This window comes from Nomascus leucogenys, chromosome X, assembly GCF_006542625.1.
Source record: "Nomascus leucogenys isolate Asia chromosome X, Asia_NLE_v1, whole genome shotgun sequence".
Taxonomy (NCBI): Eukaryota; Metazoa; Chordata; class Mammalia; order Primates; family Hylobatidae; genus Nomascus; species Nomascus leucogenys.
Genome location: NC_044406.1, coordinates 22798987 through 22819484, shown reverse-complemented (window position 1 = coordinate 22819484; position 20498 = coordinate 22798987). Strand labels below are relative to the sequence as shown.

At 43.5% G+C, this 20498-nt stretch overlaps 1 non-coding gene across 1 annotated transcript; it reads left to right on the top strand.

Annotated features, from left to right (window-relative positions):
- The first annotated feature begins 20171 nt into the window (after nt 1-20171).
- On the top strand, nt 20172-20276 carry LOC115833479. Its single transcript, XR_004028908.1, has one exon. It is a non-coding gene; the product is annotated as a small nucleolar RNA U13 (small nucleolar RNA).
- The last annotated feature ends 222 nt before the right edge of the window (nt 20277-20498 follow it).

Here is a 20498-nt window from a genome sequence, read left to right as displayed (position 1 = left end):
CACCCTAAATCCAGAATGATCTCATCCTGAGATCCTCAATTATGTCTGCAAAGGCCATATTTTCAAATAAGGCCACATTCATAGGTACCAGAGTTAGGACCTGGACATATCTTTTTGGGTGAGCACAATTCAGCAGCACTACATGTGTCATTAGACTAAGCTCCTTGAGATGAGGATCTAGGTCTTATTCATCTTTGTTGACAAGTGCCTAGTATGATGCCTTAAACATAGAAAGTGCTCCGTATGCTTGCTGAGTTTGTGGGTGGATGGATTGAGGTGGTTGGCCAGATAATGAATATTGTCTAACTTCTTCCACTCCTAATGCAGTCAGAATTGGGAAGCATGCATTCGAGATTCCTGTACCCCATGGAAACTCGATCATGATTCCAGGTGTGACTCAAAAAATTCAGTGTACAGAACTCAATGAAAAACCACAGCATGGCTTCACAGCCATGTAGCTTAAATGAAAAACTGGATTTAGGGTGGGCTATAAATCCAATGACTGTCCGTATAAGAAACTTCTCTCAAATCCTTGCGAATATATCCCAGATGAAGCTGCTCTGGCCTTCAGAGGTTAAGGTAAACTTGGCTGAAACCCCAGGTGTCACAGACAATGAGAATCCACAGCCCTTCCTACAATTACTGCAAATCCTGGCCCTAATTTGTTGTCTCTGCATGTGTTCTTGATTCCTTCCCTTGCCAAAGGTCAGACCCTTTCCCGGTTGTTGCACAAGATCCCTGACTACCCCCGCCCCCCCCCCCCACCCCACAACCGCCCCCATGAGCATTTTGTGAGTTTAGAACCTCACTGAAGATTTGGGGGTTACAGAGTATACTCCATATTCCTCATCCCATTTTGTTACTCCATTTTCTCATTTTACTTTTCTCTCTTCTCTCTGGTTCAAAACACAAATTTCTTTCCTTGTTTCATGCCAAGCGGTTCTGTTCATACTTAGGCCCCTTGCCATCTCAGCTTCTACTCTAAACAGGCTTTTTTTTTAATGTAAGGCAGGAAGGCAAGAGAGAGAGAAGAAAGGAGGGAGGGAGACCTAGAGGGAAGAAGAGAAAGGAGGAGAGAAGAGAAAGGAGGAGAGAGAATTGAAACCTTCTAAGAATTTTCATACCAGCTATCAAAATAATATTTTCCTTCTCTGTATTTTATAAATATTAATAGGTTAAAGTTTGAAGTTCTTTGAGTAGGGAGAGAAATTTCAACAGCCTTTGGTCCACTTGCTGTAGACACCCCTCAAATCCTTGGCGTCCTTAGCAGAGTGAAGCAATCCTCTTCTCAAGTTAACATTTCATTATAATTGCAACCATCATGATGATTAAACCTCCCTTTTTGTCATTGTCTTTTCTTGGTATCATTCCTTTGGCTCCATTCACATGCTATAGACTGTGTATGAATCACAGAGTCTGTGCTTTTTAACTGCGGTGAAACCATAGGCAGCTTTTTGTTTATTCCCAGAATCAGTTCCAAAACAGCTGTTAAATGTTCGTCCTTGGTTCTGTCATCTTATTTCAGGGAATTGTAACAGCAGCATCTTCTGCTTTTAATTCCCCCGAAGAATGAAAAAGAAAAAAAAAAAAACTCCCCAAGTTTGTGTGCCCTGTGTAGGTGCTAGTTAATGTCTTATTTCCTCTCATTTCCTTAATCAGGAAATTTCATAGTTCAGCAGCGGCAGGGTTCCCATTAATTGTGGTTCTGACCAAGCTGTGTGAAACAGTCGACCGTGAAAACAGCTGGCTTTGCAAGCCACTAAGTGTTCCGAACTGAGACAGACCAGGAGCTGCCATTTGACACCGGTAAGGAAAGCAAGGACATTTTTCACAGTGATGGTTCCATCTCTGGTAGAATCGATCTGCTGAAAAGTAATACATTAGGTCATCCACCGAGTAGTTTGGACATGAATTGGCTGGTGAGTTTTGTTTTAAGGAGATTTCCTTGTGAAAAACTGGCATTGAATGATGGACACATTTAATACATTGTGGTATGAAAAAGCACTCAGAAAATCAAGACAAATTGTTTTTTCTTGGTTCAAGGTATTGCTTCGTTTAAAATTATTACTTGAAGGGTAACAGCTTACCAAAATGGCCATTTTCAAATGACATGAGCTATGTTTAAATTGCTTTTTACCAGTGGTTTTCACACACCATAGTTATACATCGGAATAATCTGAGGAGAGCTTTGGAAGAAAAGTACTGGTAACTGAACCCTACTCCCAAAAATTTCAATTCACTGGCTGGGGGTAAATTCTGGGCAGCGGTGTTTTATAAATGCCCTCAAGAGATTACTGCCGGGCACAGTGGCTCACAACTGTAATGCCAGCACTTTGGGAGGCCAAGGTGGGTGGATCACCTGAGGTCAGGAGTTCGAGACCAGCCTGGCCAACATAGTGAAAACCCATCTCTAATAAAAATATAAAAATTAGCTGGATGTGGTGGCACATGCCTGTAGACCCAGCTACTTGGGAGGCTGAGTCAGGAGAATCGCTTGAACCCAGGAAGTAGAGGTTGCAGTGAGCTGAGATCACACCACTGCTCTCCAGCTTGGGTGACAGAGTGAGACTCCATCTTTTAAAAAAAGAGATTCTAATGTACAGCCAGGATTAGAGCCACTGCTTTATGAAAATCACAACCACAGACAACTTTTGAGACCAATATGTTGTGTATGGGGTATGTACATTGCAGTTAAGTCAATTAATTTTCTAATTGCCTGCCTTTTAAGTAGAATTTGTTCTCCTTTGATCAGAGATGATGAACCCATGACAAATCTTTGGCAAGCCTCAAACTCACTTTTTCATACTCAGCCTCCCTTCCCCCTCCCTCTCTGCCCAGGGAGATGCATATGTAATTTTCAGCCCATACTATCTTGTAGAGACCAAACATTCCCAGCCCGGTTCAGACTGCCCCCAATGGACTGGCTTCTCTAATACATATATCATTCCCTGTTTGAGTAAATTAGGCTTCTCTCTTTCTCTCCTCAACCCACAGCAGCGGGGAATCACCAAAATGGGGGCCTACAAAGAAACTCCCAATATCCCAGTTGACCATACTGGTCTTTGTCCAGTATTCTCCATTTCAGGAGATGGTCCCCAAATCTACCCTCTTGTTAAGCCAGTCACTTGGATTCCTCTTTGTTCTTTCCTTTCCCTCATCCCTCCCATCTGGTTCCCTTCCTCTCACAGTCAATAAGCTCTCTCTCTCTCTCAAGCATAACTAACATTCACCCGCTTCTCACCACCCCCATGGCCACCTGCCTGATCCAAGCTATTAACGCCTCCCACCTTGGTACTGCAGTTGTCTCCCGAATGTATCAGCCTCTCTCTCTCTCCTGCTCTTGCCGCATTCCACACCCAGCAGCCAATCTTCCTATATGGTGGTTCATAGACCACTTTCCTGCTGGAAACCTTATAATAGCTGCTTATTTATGAGACGGAGTCTCTGTCGCTCAGTCTGGAGTGCAGTGGCGCAATCTCAGCTCACTGCAACCTCTGCCTCCCAGGTTCAAGCCATTCTCCTGGCTCAGCTGCCTGAACCGCTTGGACTACAGGCACACACCACAGCCAGCTAATTTTTGTGTTTTTGTGTTTTGTTTTGTTTTGAGACACAGTCTTGCTCTGTTGCCCAGGCTGGAATGCAGTGGCACGATCTCAGCTCACTGCAACCTCTGCCTCCTGGGTTCAAGCAATTCTCTGCCTCAGCCTCCCGAGTAGCTGCGATTACAGGCACCCGCCACCATGCCCAGCTAATTTTTATATTTTTAGTAGAGATGGGGTTTCACCATCTTGGCCAGGCTGGTCTTGAACCCCTGACCTCGTGATCTACCCGCCTCAGCCTCCCAAAGTGCTGGGATTACAGGCATGAGCCACCGAGCCTGGTCATCAGTTTTTACTTAACAATTCTACTAGGTCCATTAGCTATTGTTGACACATTTATCACTCGAGCTATTATTGTAATGTGTGTCAGTTAGGGCCCTCGTTACAAATACAGAAACCAACTTAAGCGAACTTAACCAAAGCAAGAATTCATTATAAGGCTACTGGCCTGCCTTATGGAACTTACACAGTGGAGACCTAGAAAGGGATTAAAATCAAACTCATATTATTGGGAAGCTGGGGAATTCTCATATTTCCTCTCTCTCTCTTTATCCTGCTTTTCTCTGCACAACTAATTCTTCTCTCTCCATTTCAGCTTTCAGCACACCTGCCACTATTTCTGAGCTTTTACATCTCTGCTGTCCTAAAACCCAGATGGACCTTGAATGTCACGGAATTAAACTTCCAAATTTCCTGGAAAAGAGATTTTAGTTGCCCTTGGGTTAGATGCTGAACCCAGGCAATTTTCTGTAGCCAATGAGGTGTGGGAATCAGCGTACAAACACCCTCCAAGGGGTATCACTTTAAAAACTGGGGGCAAGGGTGAGAGAGTTTGGAGAGATAATTCCTGGTGACAGGGGTAATCACTGGCTTTTTGGCTAGATAGATACCCCAAAATATACCCACTAGAGGAGTTGTTTATTGGGGTATGTTCATCCTCACACCCTCCTGGGTGTCTTTTTTTGGGGGACAGATTCTCTGTCACCCAAGCTGGAGTGCAGTGGCGTGATCTCGGTTCACTGCAACCTCTGCTTCCCAGGTTCAAGCAATTTTCCTGCCTCAGCCTTCCGAGTAGGTGGGATTACAGGCAGGCACCACCAAGCCTTGCTAATTTTTGTATTTTTAGTAGAGATGGGGTTTCACCATGTTGGCCAGGCCAGTCTCGATCTCCTAACCTCAAGTGACCTGTCCACGTCAGCCTCCCAAAATGCTGGGATTCCAGGCATGAGCCATCATGCTTAGCCTCTTCCTGGGTGTCTTTACTGTTTATCCCCTATAGTCAGTTTACATCCAGGGAATCCCAGGCTTATGAGCTGGTTATTTAATTCCTGGAGGACAGCAGATGTAGAACTGGCACCCTATGAGAGAAAAGAAGCAAAGATGATAAGTACTTTTATGCCACTGAAAGAAGAGAATTAAATCAAGGAAAGAAATAGTATATTTTAAAGCATCAAAGTGTGATACGTTATTTCTAAGAGAACAATTGGATTAAGAAAAGAATAGGGCACAGAGGCTCACACCTGTAATCCCAGCACTTTGGGAAGCAGAGGCAGGTAGATCACTTGAGCCCAGGAGTTCAAAACCAGCCTGGTGAACATAGGGAGACCCCGTGTCTACCAAAAAAAAATTTGTTTAATTATCTGGGTGTGGTGACATGCGCCTATAGTCCCAGCTACTCAGGAGGCTGCAGTGGAAGGATCACTTGAGCCTGGGAGGTTGAGGCTGCAGCGAGCCATGATTGTACCACTGCGTTCCAGCCTGGGCAACAAATGGAGACCCTGTTTCAAGAAAAGGAAGAAAAGAATAAGTATATAATAAGTATGAAAGTTTGGATTCTTTTAAATTGTTGCCGTTTAGTCCTTTTGCGAATCAAATGACTCAGCCACCAAGAGATTCTTTTGTAATGTGATTAATCTTACTTTATTGCTAATATGGCAAGTTCAAATGGTGATATATTTCTGATTTAAGGTTGCAGATTGTTTCTCTGTCCTTATACTCGCTGTATGAAGCATTATCTTCCAACATTGCTGCTTGAAGCTATGAAAATATACCCATAAATATATTTGAATTAAAAAATAAGTGGTTGAATTTGGGTTTCTGATTTCAAGATCTTATGTAATGATGCCATGCAAGATAAAACAATAGGCAGTTTTAGGGAAAAAAAATAGAAAAAATCAATATGGTACATTGGTTAATATTTGCAGCCTAATGTTAGAGCCCTGTGATATGGTTTGGCTGTGTCCCTACCCAAATCTCACCTTGAATTGTAGCTCCCCATGTATTATGGGAGGGACTCAGTGAGATGTAATTGAATCATGGGGGTGGGATTTTCCCATGCTGTTCTCATGATGGTGAATAAGTCTCACAAGATCTGATGGTTTTACAAAGGGCAGTTCCCCTGCACACTCTCTCGCCTGCTGCCATGTAAGACATGCCTTTGCTCCTCTTTCACCTTCCACCAGGATTGTGAGGCCTCCTTAGCTGTGTGGAACTGTGAGTCCATTAAACCTCTTTTTCTTTATAAATTACCCAGTCTTGGGTATGTCTTTATTAGTAGCATGAGAGCAAATATACCCTTGTTTCTGTCTCTTACTTAGCTATGTGATCTTCAACAAAATATTTAATTTCTTAGAAATTAAATTTAGAAATTAACATTCCTAGTTAAATTAGGAATGTGAATAGTGCTTGCCTGTGAGGAGTCAGGTGAACAATGGAGTCTATCTGTTAGGAATTGTGTTTGATTGTGAGCAACAGAATCTGACTAAATAGTGGCTTCCTCAGATCAGGAGATGATTTTTTCTGACAAGCCCAGAGGTAGGTGGTCACTGGCCTTGCTGAAGGGGCTCAAAAATTTCAGAGCTGAGGTCTTTGCGGTTCCATGACCTTTCTCTCATGATCCCAACATAGCTGCTGCAGCCTTAGCCATCATGTCTGTATTTCTGGCAGGGAAAAGGAAGGAGGGGTGATGACTGAATCAAGAAAGTAAAAGCTTTCCCAGATGTTTAAGGCAGGGTAGGCTAAGTGCTGTAACAAACAACCCTACTCATCAGTGGATTAACACAATAGAAGTTTATTTCTCACTCTTGCCAAGGCCGATTGATAGCAGGGAGCAGCAATTATGGGGAGAGGATGGGATGCAGCTCTGCTCAGTGTGGTCCTGCAGGGACCAATTTAGATGTGGCTTCCAGGGTCATAATAGGCATTAATGTGCTGCCAGCAGATGCGGGGAGAGAGGGAGCATGGGGAATTCTCTAGGAAGGTTTATGGATCAAGTCTAGAATCAAGATATATTTTTGCCCACATTTTACTGGCCAGACTTCAGTCACATGGGTCCACATAGATTCAAAGGGAGCCAGAAAATATAGCCCCCAAATGGGCAATTCTTCCCAGCAACATCTCTATGCCATGGAAATGGGACGTGAATCTTTGTGGGGTACTGCTAACTATCTCTGCCACATTGGAAATTCACTGCAACTTCCACAGAAATTACATTGCCTAAAACTATGACACCTGATCAGCCCTGGTTGCAATAAACACTGGGAAATGTAATTTTCAGCTGGTATCATTGAAACCTTGGGTAGCCTGGGTTTCTCTTAGGAAGAAGAGGAAGATATGTAGGCAACTAGCAGTGTTTGCCACATGTGAAAAAGGTATTTAGCACAGTGCCCAGCACTTAGTAAATACTCAATAAATGCTAGCTATTGTCATTGCTATGGTATCTTTCTCAGGGAAGGATGCACTCTCTTACCCATTTGTCTGTCCTGCTGTAAGTTACCTTCTTGGCATTCTGGTTGAGCACTAAACCTAGAATCAGAAGACCTGGATTTAAATCCTGGCTTGGCCCTTTAATATCTTCTCTGGGGGCCGGGCGCGGTGGCTCACGCTTGTAATCCCAGCACTTTGGGAGGCCAAGGCGGGCGGATCACGAGGTCAGGAGATCGAGACCACGGTGAAACCCCGTCTCTACTAAAAATACAAAAAAAAAATTAGCCTGGCGTGGTGGCGGGCGCCTGTAGTCCCAGCTACTCGGAGAGGCTGAGGCAGGAGAATGGCGTGAACCCGGGAGGCGGAGCTTGCAGTGAGCCGAGATCGCGCCACTACACTCCAGTCTGGGCGACAGAGCGAGACTCTGTCTCAAAAAAAAAAAAAAAAAAAAAAAAAAAAAAAAAAATCTTTTCTGGGCCTTAGCTTTTTTTTTTTTTTTTTTTTTTTTTTTTTTTTTTTTTTTTTTTAAAGTACAGACAGGATTTCACCATGGTGGCCAGGCTGATCTCAAATTCCTGACCTCAAGTGATCCGCCCACCTCAGCCTCCCAAAGTGCTGAGATTACAGGCATGAGCCACAGTGCCCAGCCAAGGCCTTAGTTTTTTTAATTGAGAAACTGGAGAGAATTAAACCTGCCTCACAAGTTTGTTGTGTGAATTAACTGAGACGATGTGCTTGACTGAGCCAAAAGCATTATTTCACATAGAATGCAGACGTAATATTAAAACTGAGCCTCTAGTGGAAGCAACCCAAATGCCCACTGTATGAGTTTCCTAGGGCTATGTATTAATCCATTCATGAGAATGGATTAATTGCTATAAAGAACTACCAGAGACTGGTTAAGTTATAAAGAAAAGAGGATTAATGGACTCACAATTCTGCAAGCTGTACAGGAAACATGGCTGGGGAAGCCTCAGGAAACTTTCTATCATGGAGGAAGGCAAAGGGGAAGCAGACTTGTCTTATGTGGCCGGGAGAGGAGGAAGAGAGAGCAGGGGGAGGTGCTACACACTTTTAAACAGCCAGATTTCATAACTCACTACCACAAGAACAGCAAGGAAGAAATCTGTTGCCATGATCCAATCACCTCCCTCCAAGCCCCTCTTCCAATACTGGGGATTACAATTCAACATGAGATTTGGGCAGGGATATAAATCCAAACCGTATCAGGCTGCCATAACAAAATTCCACAAACTGGGTGGCTTAACACACACACATTTATCCTCTCACAGTTCTGAAGGTTTGAAGTCCAAAATCAAAGTCTGGCATGGCCATGCTACTTCTGAAGGCCCTAGGGGAGAACCTTCCCTGCCTCTTTGAATTTCTGGTGGTGACTGGCAAGCCTTGGACTTCCGTGGCCTACAACCGCATAACTCTGGCCTCTGCCTCTGTCGTCACGTGGCATTTTCCCAGTGTGTTTCTGTCCCTCTTATGAGGATACTACAGTCATATTGGGTTAAGAGCCCACCCTGCTCCAATATGACCTCATCTTATTACATCTGCAACAACCCTGTTTCCAAATAAGGTCACATTCTGAGGTACTGGGGGTTAGGACTTCAACATACCTTTCTTTTGGAAGCTGGCACAATTCAACCCATAACGTTCATCAAACGATGAACGAAAAAATAAAACTTGGGATAGCCACATAATGGAATATTATTTGCCCATTAAAAAGGAATGAAGTGCTACAACATAGATGAAGCTTGAAAACATGCTAAGTGAAAGAAACCAGACACAAAAGGACACATATGATTCCATATTAAGTGTCCAGAATAGACAAATCTTTTTATTTATTTATTTATTCGAGACAGAGTCTCACTCTGTCACCCAGGCTGGAGTACAGTGGCGCATTCTTGGCTCACTGCAACCTCCACCTGCCAGGTTCAAGCAATTCTCCTGCCTCAGCTTCCCAAGTAGCTGGGACTACAGGCATGCACCACCATGCTTGGCTAACTTTTGTATTTTTTAGTAGACACAAGGTTTCTCCATGTTGGCCAGGCTGGTCTCAAACTCCTGACCTCAGGTGATCGACCCACCTCGGCCCCCCAAAGTGCTGGGATTACAGGCGTGAGCCACCACGCCTGGCCCAGAATGGGCAAATCTAGAGAGACAGAACGTTGCACATTAGTGGTTGCCAGGGGCTGGGGAGGTGAGACTGGGGAGTGACTGCCAAAAGTTACCAGATTCTTTTAATAGAGGACAAAAGTGTTCTAAAATTGACTGTGGTGGTGGTTGTACAAGTCTGAATATACTAAAAATTATTGAATTTTGCATCTTAAATCAGTAAATTATATGAATTATATCTCAATAAAGTTGTGATAAAATACAAAACAATCTCTCATGAGCTAGCAGAAATCAGCTTTCTACAGTCGCATCACCATATTCTGAAACTTTAAAACAAGGTCAGAATCTGGACCCATCAGCGTCCCCATCTCCATGTGGGCATTCCATGAGGTCCTGCCCAGAAGAGCCACATGGTGTCTACTTTTGACATCTCTTAACTGTTGTTTGTCCATCCAGCAAGCATTAATGTGTCAAGTGCCAGATTAAAATAAATAGCACATGGTTTCTCACCCCAGAGAACCCACAATCAAGTGCCACAAGGTGTTACTTCTCTAAGAGTAAGGGCAGAATATAGTAATAATTGCATCCTTATACTACAAGACAAATGAAGAATTTAAAGGCAACCGGGGAATATTCTTCAGCTTTAAAAGAAAGAAATTCTGACACATGCTACAACATGGATGAACCTTGAGGACATTCTACTAAGCCAGACACAAGACAAATACTGCGTGATTCTACCTATATGAGGTATCTAGAGTAAATTAATTGACACAGAAAACAAAATGGTGGCCGGGTGCAGTGGCTCATGCCTGTAATCTTAGCACTTTGGGAGGCCAAGGCGGGTGGATCGCTTGAGCCCAGAAGTTCGACAACATAGCAAAACCCCATCTCTACAAAAAAAAAAAACTTAGCTGGGTGTGGTGGTGCACACCTGTACTCCCAGCTATGCGGGAGGCTGAGGTGGGAGGATCACCTCATCCCGGGAGGTCAAGGCTGCAGTGAGCCAAGATCACGCCACTGTACTCCAGCCTGGGTGATAGAGTGATGCCCTGTCTCAAAAAGAAAGAAAACAGAATGGTGATTGCCAGGGGCTGGATGAAAGGGGAGTTACTGTTTAATGTGTACAGAGTTTCAGTTTTCTAAGATAAAATGAGTTACGGAGGTGAATGGTGGTGACGGTAGTACATTATTATTAATATATTTAATGGCACTTAAAAATGGTTAAGATGATGTTTGATTTTTTTTTTTTTTTTGAGACAGAGTCTCGTTCTGTCACCCAGGCTGGAGTGCAGTGGCACAATCTCAGCTCACTGCAACCTCTGCCTCCTGAGTAGCTGAGATTACAGGCACGTGTCACCACACCCAGCTAATTTTTGTATTTTTAGTAGCGACACGGTTTCACCATAGTGGCCAGGCTGGTCTCGAACTTCTGACCTCAGCCTCCCAAAGTGCTGGGATTACAGGCATGAGCCACTGTGCCCAGCCGTGAATTTTATGTTGTGTGTGTTTTACCACAATTTTTTAAGGGGAAAAAACAACTGGGATTTTGGGCATTCTCCAAGATAGCAGGGACCAAGCCTTTTAATTCTTTCAATGCATTCTTTCTTCAATACATGTAGTGGATTTAATTGAATCCACAAAATGTCTGAACAAGGAAAAACTGCTTTACTTCAAAAACATAAAAATGAAGCTTTCGGCCGGGCGCGGTGGCTCACGCCTGTAATCCCAGCACTTTGGGAGGCCCAGGCGGGCAGATCAGGAAGTCAGGAGATCGAGACCATCCTGGCTAACACAGTGAAACCCCATCTCTACTAAAAATACAAAAAATTAGCAGGGCGAAGTGGCGGGCGCCTGTAGTCCCAGCCACTCGGGAGGCTGAGGCAGGAGAATGGTGTGAACCCCGGGGGGCAGAGCCTGCAGTGAGCCGAGATGGCGCCACTGCACTCCAGCCTGGGCGACAGCAAGACTCTGTCTCAAAAAAAAAAAAAAAAAAAAAAAAAAAAAAAAAAAAAAAAAAAAAAAAAATGAAGCTTTCATCAAAATATTTCCCAAGAAACTGTTGTTTGTTTGTTTGTTTGTTTGTTTGTTTTTAATTGAGACGGAGTCTTGCTCTGTCACCCAGGCTGGAGTGCAGTGGTGCGATCTCGGCTCACTGCAAGCTCTGCCTCCCGGGTTCACGCCATTCTCCTGCCTCAGCCTCCCGAGTAGCTGGGACTACAGGCGCCCACCACCACACCCGGCTAATTTTTTGTATTTTTAGTAGAAACGGGGTTTCACCGTGGTCTCGAGCTCCTGACCTCGTGATCCGCCCGCCTCGGCCTCCCAAAGTGCTGGGATTACAAGTGTGAGCCACCGCGCCCGGCCAGAAACTGCTTTAAAATAATACCTTGATGCAAAGCTAAAGCTTTGGTTTGCTCTAACTTTTCTGCCAACTCTAGGGTCCCAAGGTACACGTCTGAAGTTACAACAACTAACTTTCTTTTTTGCGGGGGAAGCGTCTCTTTTGAGGGAGGCAATTTTTTTCTGCTTGGTTGTATTGTGGCAAAATATAAAGTAATTTTATCATTTTAACCACTCATACCATTCAGTGGCATTAAATGCATTCACAATGTTGTGTTGCCATCACCACTATCTATACTCACAACTTTTCCATCATCCCTAACAAAAACTCTGTATCCATTAAATAATAACTCCTCCTTCCTCCTCCTCCAAGCCCCTGGTAAACTCTATTCTACTTTCTGTCTCTATGAATTTGCCTATCCTGGGCACCTCATATAAGTGGAATCATGCCATATTTGTTCTACTGTGTCTGGCTTATTTCACTAAGCAGAACATTTTCCAGGTTCATCTATGTTGTAGCATGTATGAGATTTACCTTCCTTTTTAAGGCTGAATGATATTCTAGGATATGCTACATTTTATTTGCCCATTCATCGGTGGATAGACACAACAAAAGGTTGTGTCCACCTTTTGGCTATTGTGAATAATGCTGCTGTGAACATTGGGGTACAAATAGCTGTTTGAGTCCCTGCTTTCGATTCTTTTGAACTGAAAATACGTAGTAGCAGAATTGCTGGGTCATATGATAGTTCTGTGTTTAATCTTTTGAGGAACTGCTGAACTGTTTCCCATAGTGGCTGCACCATTTTACAATCCCACCAACAATGCACGAGAGTTCCAATTTCTCCACATCCCTAACACTTGTTATATTCATTTTTTTTTCCTTATAAATCCTAGTAGGTGAGAAGTGGCATCTCACTGTGGCTTAGGAGACAGCAATTTCTAGATTGATCCATTAAGATGCTGTATATTTCGTGTGTCTTGGTTCCACACAGATGTTTGGCATCCTTTTGGACAGGAGGGAGACATGTAATTGGATGATAGTAGATATAAGTGATTGCTTAGTTGATTAAAAAACTATTTCCGTACCAGGAGTGAGAGCAAACGTGGTATGCCCCAGGTTGACCCTAACCTGTTTAACACTTTTCTTAATATTTTATCAACAGTGTGGATAAAGACATAGAAGGCATGCATATGAAATCTGTAAAGCTAAGATCCTAGAGGAACAACTGTGAAAAGTAATAAGAACCTCACTAAACTGGGCAAAAGATCAAAAGAAATTGATAAAATCTATGAAAGAGAAATGGAAAGTCCCAACTGAGGTCTAAAAGATAGTGTCCCCCAAAATGTCATGTCCACCTATGTGTTAGTCTGTTCTCACGCTGCTAATAAAGACACACCCGAGACTGGGTAATTTATAAAGGAAAGAGGTTTAATTGACTCACAATTTAGCATGGCTGGGGAGGTCTCAGGAAAATTAATGTATTTAATGGCACTGAACTGTACACTTAAAAATGGTTAAGATGGTGAATTTTTTTTTTTTTTTTTTACAATCATGGCAGAAGGTGAAGCAAACATGTCCTTCACATGGTGGCAGGAAGGAAAATTAGTGCCCAGTGAAATGGGAAGCCTGTTATAAAACCATCAGATTTCATGAGAACTCACTATCATGAGAACAGGATGGGGGAACCCCCAACCCCTGCATGATTCAATTATCTCCACCTGGTCCCTCCCATGACATAGGGATTATAGGAAGTACAATTCAGGATGAGATTTGGGTGGGGACACAGCCAAACCATATCAACCCAGAATCTCAGACCTTATTTGGAAATAGTTTTTGCAGATGAAATCAGTTAAAATGAGGTGATACTGGGTTGGGGAGGGGTGGCACTAAATCCAATATGACTGGTACCTTACAAGAAGAGGAGAGACACAGACACATACAGAGGGATGCTGACCATGTGAAGATGGAGGAAGACATTGGAGTGATGGAACTGAATGCTGAGGAATGTCAAGAATTGCTGGCAACCACCAGAAGCTAGAAAGAAGCAAAGAAAGAATCTTCTCTGGAGCTTTTCGCCCTGCCAGCACCTTGATTTCAAACCTCTATGTGCCTTGCCCGAAAGACTGTTTGTTTCTCTGGGTCTGTCTCCCTTCCCTCCACCTCCACTTTTCAAGAAGGAATAATTCTGGCCAGGTACAGTGGCTCATGCCTGTAATCCCAGCACTTTGGGAGACTGAGGTGGGAGGATCACCTGAGCCCAGGAGTTCGATCCAGACCAGCCTGGGCAATATGGTGAAACTCCGTCTCTACCAGAAAATACAAAAAAGAAAAAAAAGGAATACTTCTTTCTGAGGTGACCCTTTCCTGGCCCCTGTCAGCCCCCAAATCAGCAGGCCATTTCTTCTGTTTCCAGCTGCCCTGGGCTTAAATACTAATGTGTTATATTAACGGAAGAAAATGGAACTGAAAGAAAGTTTGCCTAATTTGTAAAATAAAAATGAGTTTCGATCCTGGTGGCTTATGTATTATTCTTGTGAGGACTGGGTTTACATCGATCATCTTTTCCATGGCAATCGAGTGTGGAATATGGCGAAGTTAGAAATGTAATTGTGTAGACATAAAAAATTGCATCTCGATAACCATCATTGGGACACTTTTCTCAAGATGCTATCTCGGTGTCCTTCAGAGCAATAACGATATCAATTGAGAATGTAACAGAAGCAACTTAAATGTTATGCCTCGTTTACTTCTGGTGAGCCTAGTGTGCTTCAGAGCTATTGCTCATGACATAAGGTTCTGTCAGGCTGGAAACGCTTCAAGACCATTAAAAGAAAATGCCAGCCATTCCTGCTGTTCAAATATTCTTCAACTTCTAATTTAAGGCACCCACACCTAAGAATGTAATTGTGTTATTCTCTCTGATAGCTGGAATCTATCTAAGCCAAATACCTGGGAATTATGGACTATTGGGTCTACAGGAGTCCGGAAAACAAATGAGGTGGATAAAACGTGTTATTTTGTACTGGCACGTTCAACATTTGCGCTCCCTTATCGTTTCTGTGTTAAAATGTATTCAAAGATGAAAGTGCCTGAAGGGTCTTTTCTCAGCTGAATTCAAGGAGGTTGGCGAAATGCATAAATTGCCTCAGGATCTAAACTTAGAAATCTGAAAGAGAAAGACTCACACACCTGTACTCAGAATTCTTTTCCACACTAAATTTTCTCTAGTTGACTGTCCTTTATTTATTTATTTAGAGATGGTGTCTCGCTCTTGCTGCCCAGGCTGGAGTGCAACGGTGCAATCTCGGCTCACTGCAACCTCCACCTCCTGGGTTCAAGCGATTCTCCTGCCTCAGCCTCCTGAGTAGCTGGGATTACAGGCATGCGCCACCACACCTGGCTAATTTTGTATTTTTAGTAGAGATGGGGTTTCACCATGTTAAGCTGGTCTTGAACTCCTGACCTCATGTGATCTACCCACCTTGGCCTCCCGATTGTCCATTTTTGATTCAGAAAGTTATCATCTCAATAAAGTAGGTCCCCTATACCTCTCCATTCTCTCCATGATAAACAAGTGAGACCACAGTTTGAGAAAGGCAAGTTGGATCAGAAAAGGGCAATTTTAAAAGCAAATGCTGTGAAGGGTGAAGCTTCCCCTTCACACGGGTAAATTATTTCTGTTTAATGCCTGTCTTGGGAAGGATACACTTTAGGTTCAGGGACCCCATTGGCACATCAGGGCTTTGACTGGGACACAGTGCCAATTCAAACTGTCATACGGTACAGAGAGGGAAAAAAGCCCAAATCAGTTTCTATTCTTTAGTAGAAAGCAATACTGTAGTTTAAATTAGCAAGGCGCTGCTGAACCACTATTTAAAATGCGTTTGCACTGACATTCCAAGAAAGGATTTTTTTTCTTGTTTAATTGCACTGTCAGTGTGGAACGCTTTCACTTAAAACCATTCTGAGGTAGACCTTTTAATAGAAAGTGACAATTTAAATTGCCATGATAGCAGCGTAAATGGTGCTTAAAGTCATTACTAAACTGATGTCGCAGTTGGCTTCAGACCAGTTTGTTAAAGCTGAAGAAAAGGTGTTGGGGGAAGGGAGGAAAGTAACTAAATGGTGAATCATTAATTCCTTTTATATTCATTGTAATAACATTAGCTGTGATGAAGTCATCTGGCTCCCAATGGATGTAATATACATTTCTATTGAATTCTACATTATTCCATTCTAACACTGCCCTGATTAGTGTCGATTACTGAGGAATTGCTTCAATCACAGGCATCTATTTCTCTGCAGTTACTTTTTCTTGTCTTCACTCTCATGGTCCAAAGATAGGATCTGTTGCTTCCATTTTCTGGTTTGCATTCTGAAGCACAAGTCTTGGTTTTTTCCGTGGCCTTTCTTTACTCTTGCTATAATAAGTTAGATTCTCTTGGCAGCCCTTGGAAATGACTCTCACTAGCTTTCATGAACCGAATGGAACATATGAGATGAGGTCAAGGCCACCTGAGTGGGGTCATTGGTCAAACCTGATTGGTTTAACCGAACCAAGTGGTTTGCCAAACTCTTGTTTCAGCATCTGGGGGCCCAGTGGGTAGGGGCACCATAAAATGTCAGGCAGTTACTGGGTCTGTGAACCTGGAAAGGAGCTCCTAGGTGGGTTAAGGTTGAGTTTGGTACGTTGGCAACAGTGGGAGGGATGGTGGTGGGGGTCGGGAGGGACAGACGACAGAAGCCTGTGAGTCAGTAACCACTCAGCCACTTTCATGGTCTCCCACTGATTTGTCTTGCTTCTGAAACATACCCCCATACAAGTAAATTAATCATGAGGTGTTTTAGGAACAATAGGTAAACTACTTTATTATATGATTACCATGTTAAAATATACTACACACTCCTTTTTATTATGTACAAATTACCTCAAAGGCCAACAATTGTAGTTGGGCTCACAGTAGGGAAACATACTTCATATTTTACATTTAAAACGTTATATTTAGGATGGGGGTTTTGAATAGTTTCCTGAGGTCATACAATTGAAGAGCTCTGAGAACAACTCCACACCCTTCACAATTTCCCTAAGTCACACATTGCAATTTCTGAAATTTCTATCATTCAAAATCGGAGGCAGTTATGGTGATCATCAAAGGTACGACATTAGGGTCTTAATTTGGGGGTCTTGGAATAGGTTATAGAGAGACCATGAAAAACTGGCCTCTGAGTTTTGTATATATGTGTGGAGATGCATGACGCAGGAAAGAGAGCTCTTTTTTCTTAAATCAGGTTTGCAAAGGAGTTTGCAAACCAAAAATAGTTAACGACTACTAATCCAATCTGACTTTACTAAAAACTAGAAAACAGAGACCCAGAGAGGTGGTTGACTTGCCAAAGTCACTCTGATAGCTATTGGCCAGTCTACAGAACCTTGGTCTCTGATTCGTGGTCCAAAACTACCTTTTAAATTTTTTACAATTGTTCCTTTTGGAAAACAATAGATCTGCAATGCTGCACTTTTCTGAAAGCCACTCTCCTGGCAACCTCAACTCCATGGAATATAACTCTCCCTGGCAGAGGCAAAAGAGGCCTCAGAGCCACTGAAATTACTGTCACAACACTCACGCACTTTGGCCCATGAGAGAAGCCCCCGAGAGATCATTGAACACCCCGTTCATTTACTTAACAAATATTTATCGAGCTAAATACTTACCAATGTTTTATTTGTACATAACTCTGGCAAATTTTGTTATCCAGTTTCACTGAAAATAGGGAATTAGGTGAAAGAGGACAGCAAAAGGCAGAGATATTGATCCAGAATTGTGAGATATTCACTCACAGGCTGACAGCAGAGGGAGAGCAAGAACATTGCCATACAATGATGTCTCTGCACCAGGAAGCAGACCACAAAAGACTTCTCATATAGTCTGTCTGTGAATGCAGGGTTGGGCAGAGTGCGTTTTAGAAAGTTCATCATTTAAAGGATTAAAATGTATGCCATGAGACTATATATCTATATAGATATTTATATCATATCTATATATATATCTATATAGAGATAGATATCTATATCTCTATATATCTATATCTCAATGTCCTCTCATCGGATAAACTTGGGTTTTGGACGCTGGTATCTATCACCTTAGCCACCTTAAGATAATTCTCGAAACAGAAATGGGGAGGAAGTGTAACATAAATAAGCTTGCGGTGTGTTTGAAAAGCTGAGTCCATTGGAGGAAACTGAGTCCTGGGATCCAGAAAACAGAGTCTCTTGTGTTTGAAGGGTCAAAGGAGAGAAACTGCCTGATGGATTGAGGCAGTAGTTAGTGGAGAAGACAATCTAAATGTCTTCAGAAGGGTATGACCTCTGTATTGTGTTTAGGGAATATAGGATGAGCCCTCTGGTGCTGTTGAACTCGCTAGGACTGGAAAAGGGGCAATAGTTGTGAGTTTCACAAAATATGGATACCTGGGCCAACCTGGACCCAGCACTTCTAAGACATCAGGGCACTGGAAGGGACAAACTTGTGTGACTGATGGGACCAGACACAAAGAACTGTGACCTATAGGTTGTGATATGGTTTGGCTCTGTGTCCACACCCAAATCTCATGTCAAATTGTAATCCTTGTGTGTCAAGAGAGGGACCTGGTTAGAGGTGATTGGATCATGGAGGCAGATTTTCCCCATGCTGTTCTCATGATAGTGAGTTCTCGTCAGATCTGATGGTTTACAAGTATGGTACTTCCCCCCTCACTCGCTCGCTCTCCTGCTCTGCCATGGTAAGATGTGCTTGCTTCCCCTTCGCCTTCTGCATGATTGTAAGTTTCCTGAGGCCTCCTAGCCATGCTTTTGTACAGCTCACAGAACTGTGAATCAATTCAACCTCTTTTCCTCATAAATTAACCAGTCTCAGGTAGTTCTTTACAGCTGTGTGAGAACAGACTAATACAGGTTGGGTGCAGTGGCTCACACGTGTAATCCCAGCACTTTGGGAGGCTGAGACAGGAGGACTGTTTGAGTCCAGGAGTTTGAGACCAGCCTGGGTAACGTAGCGAGACCCTCATCTCTACAAAAAACAAACAAACAACCGTGACCTATGGATGCCCATGTGCCATAAGTCGAGTACCCTTGGTTGAGCAAATCACAGAGAGAGTGGGGACACACTGGCCTGGGATAGGAGCTGGGTCCAGGGAACTTAACAGCAGCAAGAGTAACAACATTGGTCAGCAGCTATGGGAGACCAGTGTTCTTTGTAACACTGGGAGGCAGAAAGGACCAACCACAGTAATGCCAGCACCAGGCGACAGTCAGCTAGGATTTTCCATGTGGACTGTGTAAGGCCTGCAGTGTTCTCTTACTGCCTGGAGGAGTACGGGGGAGCTGAGAAGTTGCCACTGGATTTCCTGACCACCAGGCATATGCCAGCCTGAATCCTTTTTATTTTTTTATTTTTTTTTTGAGACAGAGTCTCCCAGGCTGGAGTGCAGTGGTGTGATCTCGATTCACTGCAACCTCCGCCTCCTGGGTTCAAGCGATTCTCCTGCCTTAGCCTCCCGAGAAGCTGGAATTACAGACATGCACCACCACACCCGGCTAATTTTTTTGTATTTTTAGTAGAGACAGGGTTTCACCACATTGGACAGGCCGGTCTGCAACTCCTGACCTCAAGTGATCTGCCTGCCTCAGCCTCGCACAGTGCTGAGATTACAGGCGTGAGCCACCACATCCAGCCATGCCTGAATCTATCCTAATTAAAGTTGGAAAAATGAAACAGACATGCCCTGTTTATACTCTGAAGTTTGTAAAAGAGTTCACAATGAGAATACTAAGTCTCAAAAGCTGTACAGAACTACAAATTAATGAAGTGTCTTCATAAGCATCTTCTTATGTGGCCCTCACAGAAGTCCTGTGAGATGAGGATGGGGTTGACATTATTTTCTCCATTTATTAGATGAAGAAATTGAGGCTTTGTGAAGCCAAATGAATTGCTCCACTCGCATAATTATTAAGTGGTGGGCCAGGTGCAGTGGCTCACACCTGTAATCCCAGCACTTTGGGAGGCTGAGGTGGGTGGATCACTTGAGGTCAGGAGTTCGAGACCAGCCTGGCCAACATGGTGAAACCCCATCTGTACTAAAAATACAAAAGTTAGCCAGGTGTGGTAGTGGGTGCCTGTAAGCCCAGCTACTCGGAAGGCTGAGGCAGGAGAATCACTTGAACCTGGGAGGCAGAGGTTGCAGTGAGCCGAGATCGCGCCACTGCACTCCAGCCTGGGTGACAGAGCGAGACTCTGTCTCAAAAAAAAAAAAAAAAAAAGGTAAAGCTCTGGCTACCACCTAGGCCCTTAGGCCAGTGGCCTTCTATTATGCCATGATGCCTCTCTAAAAAGGATGGATAGACCCTTTTTGTGGCTCATAAGGTTGATTATTTGGTTCTCATGACACTGCGTGAGATGTGCCTCCCTCAAACCTCATTACAACGCTGGCACATTAACCATCTGAGGTAGAAAAACGGGGAGCTGGGCATGGTGGCTCATGCCTGTAATCCCAGCACTTTGGGAGGCCGAGGCGGGCGGATCACCTGAGGTCAGGAGTTTGAGACCAGCCTGGCCAACATGGGGAAACCCCGCCTCTACTAAAAATACAAAATTAGCCAGGCATGGGGGTGCATGCCTGTAATCCCAGCTACTCAGGAGGCTCAGGCAGGAGAATCGCTTGAACCCAGG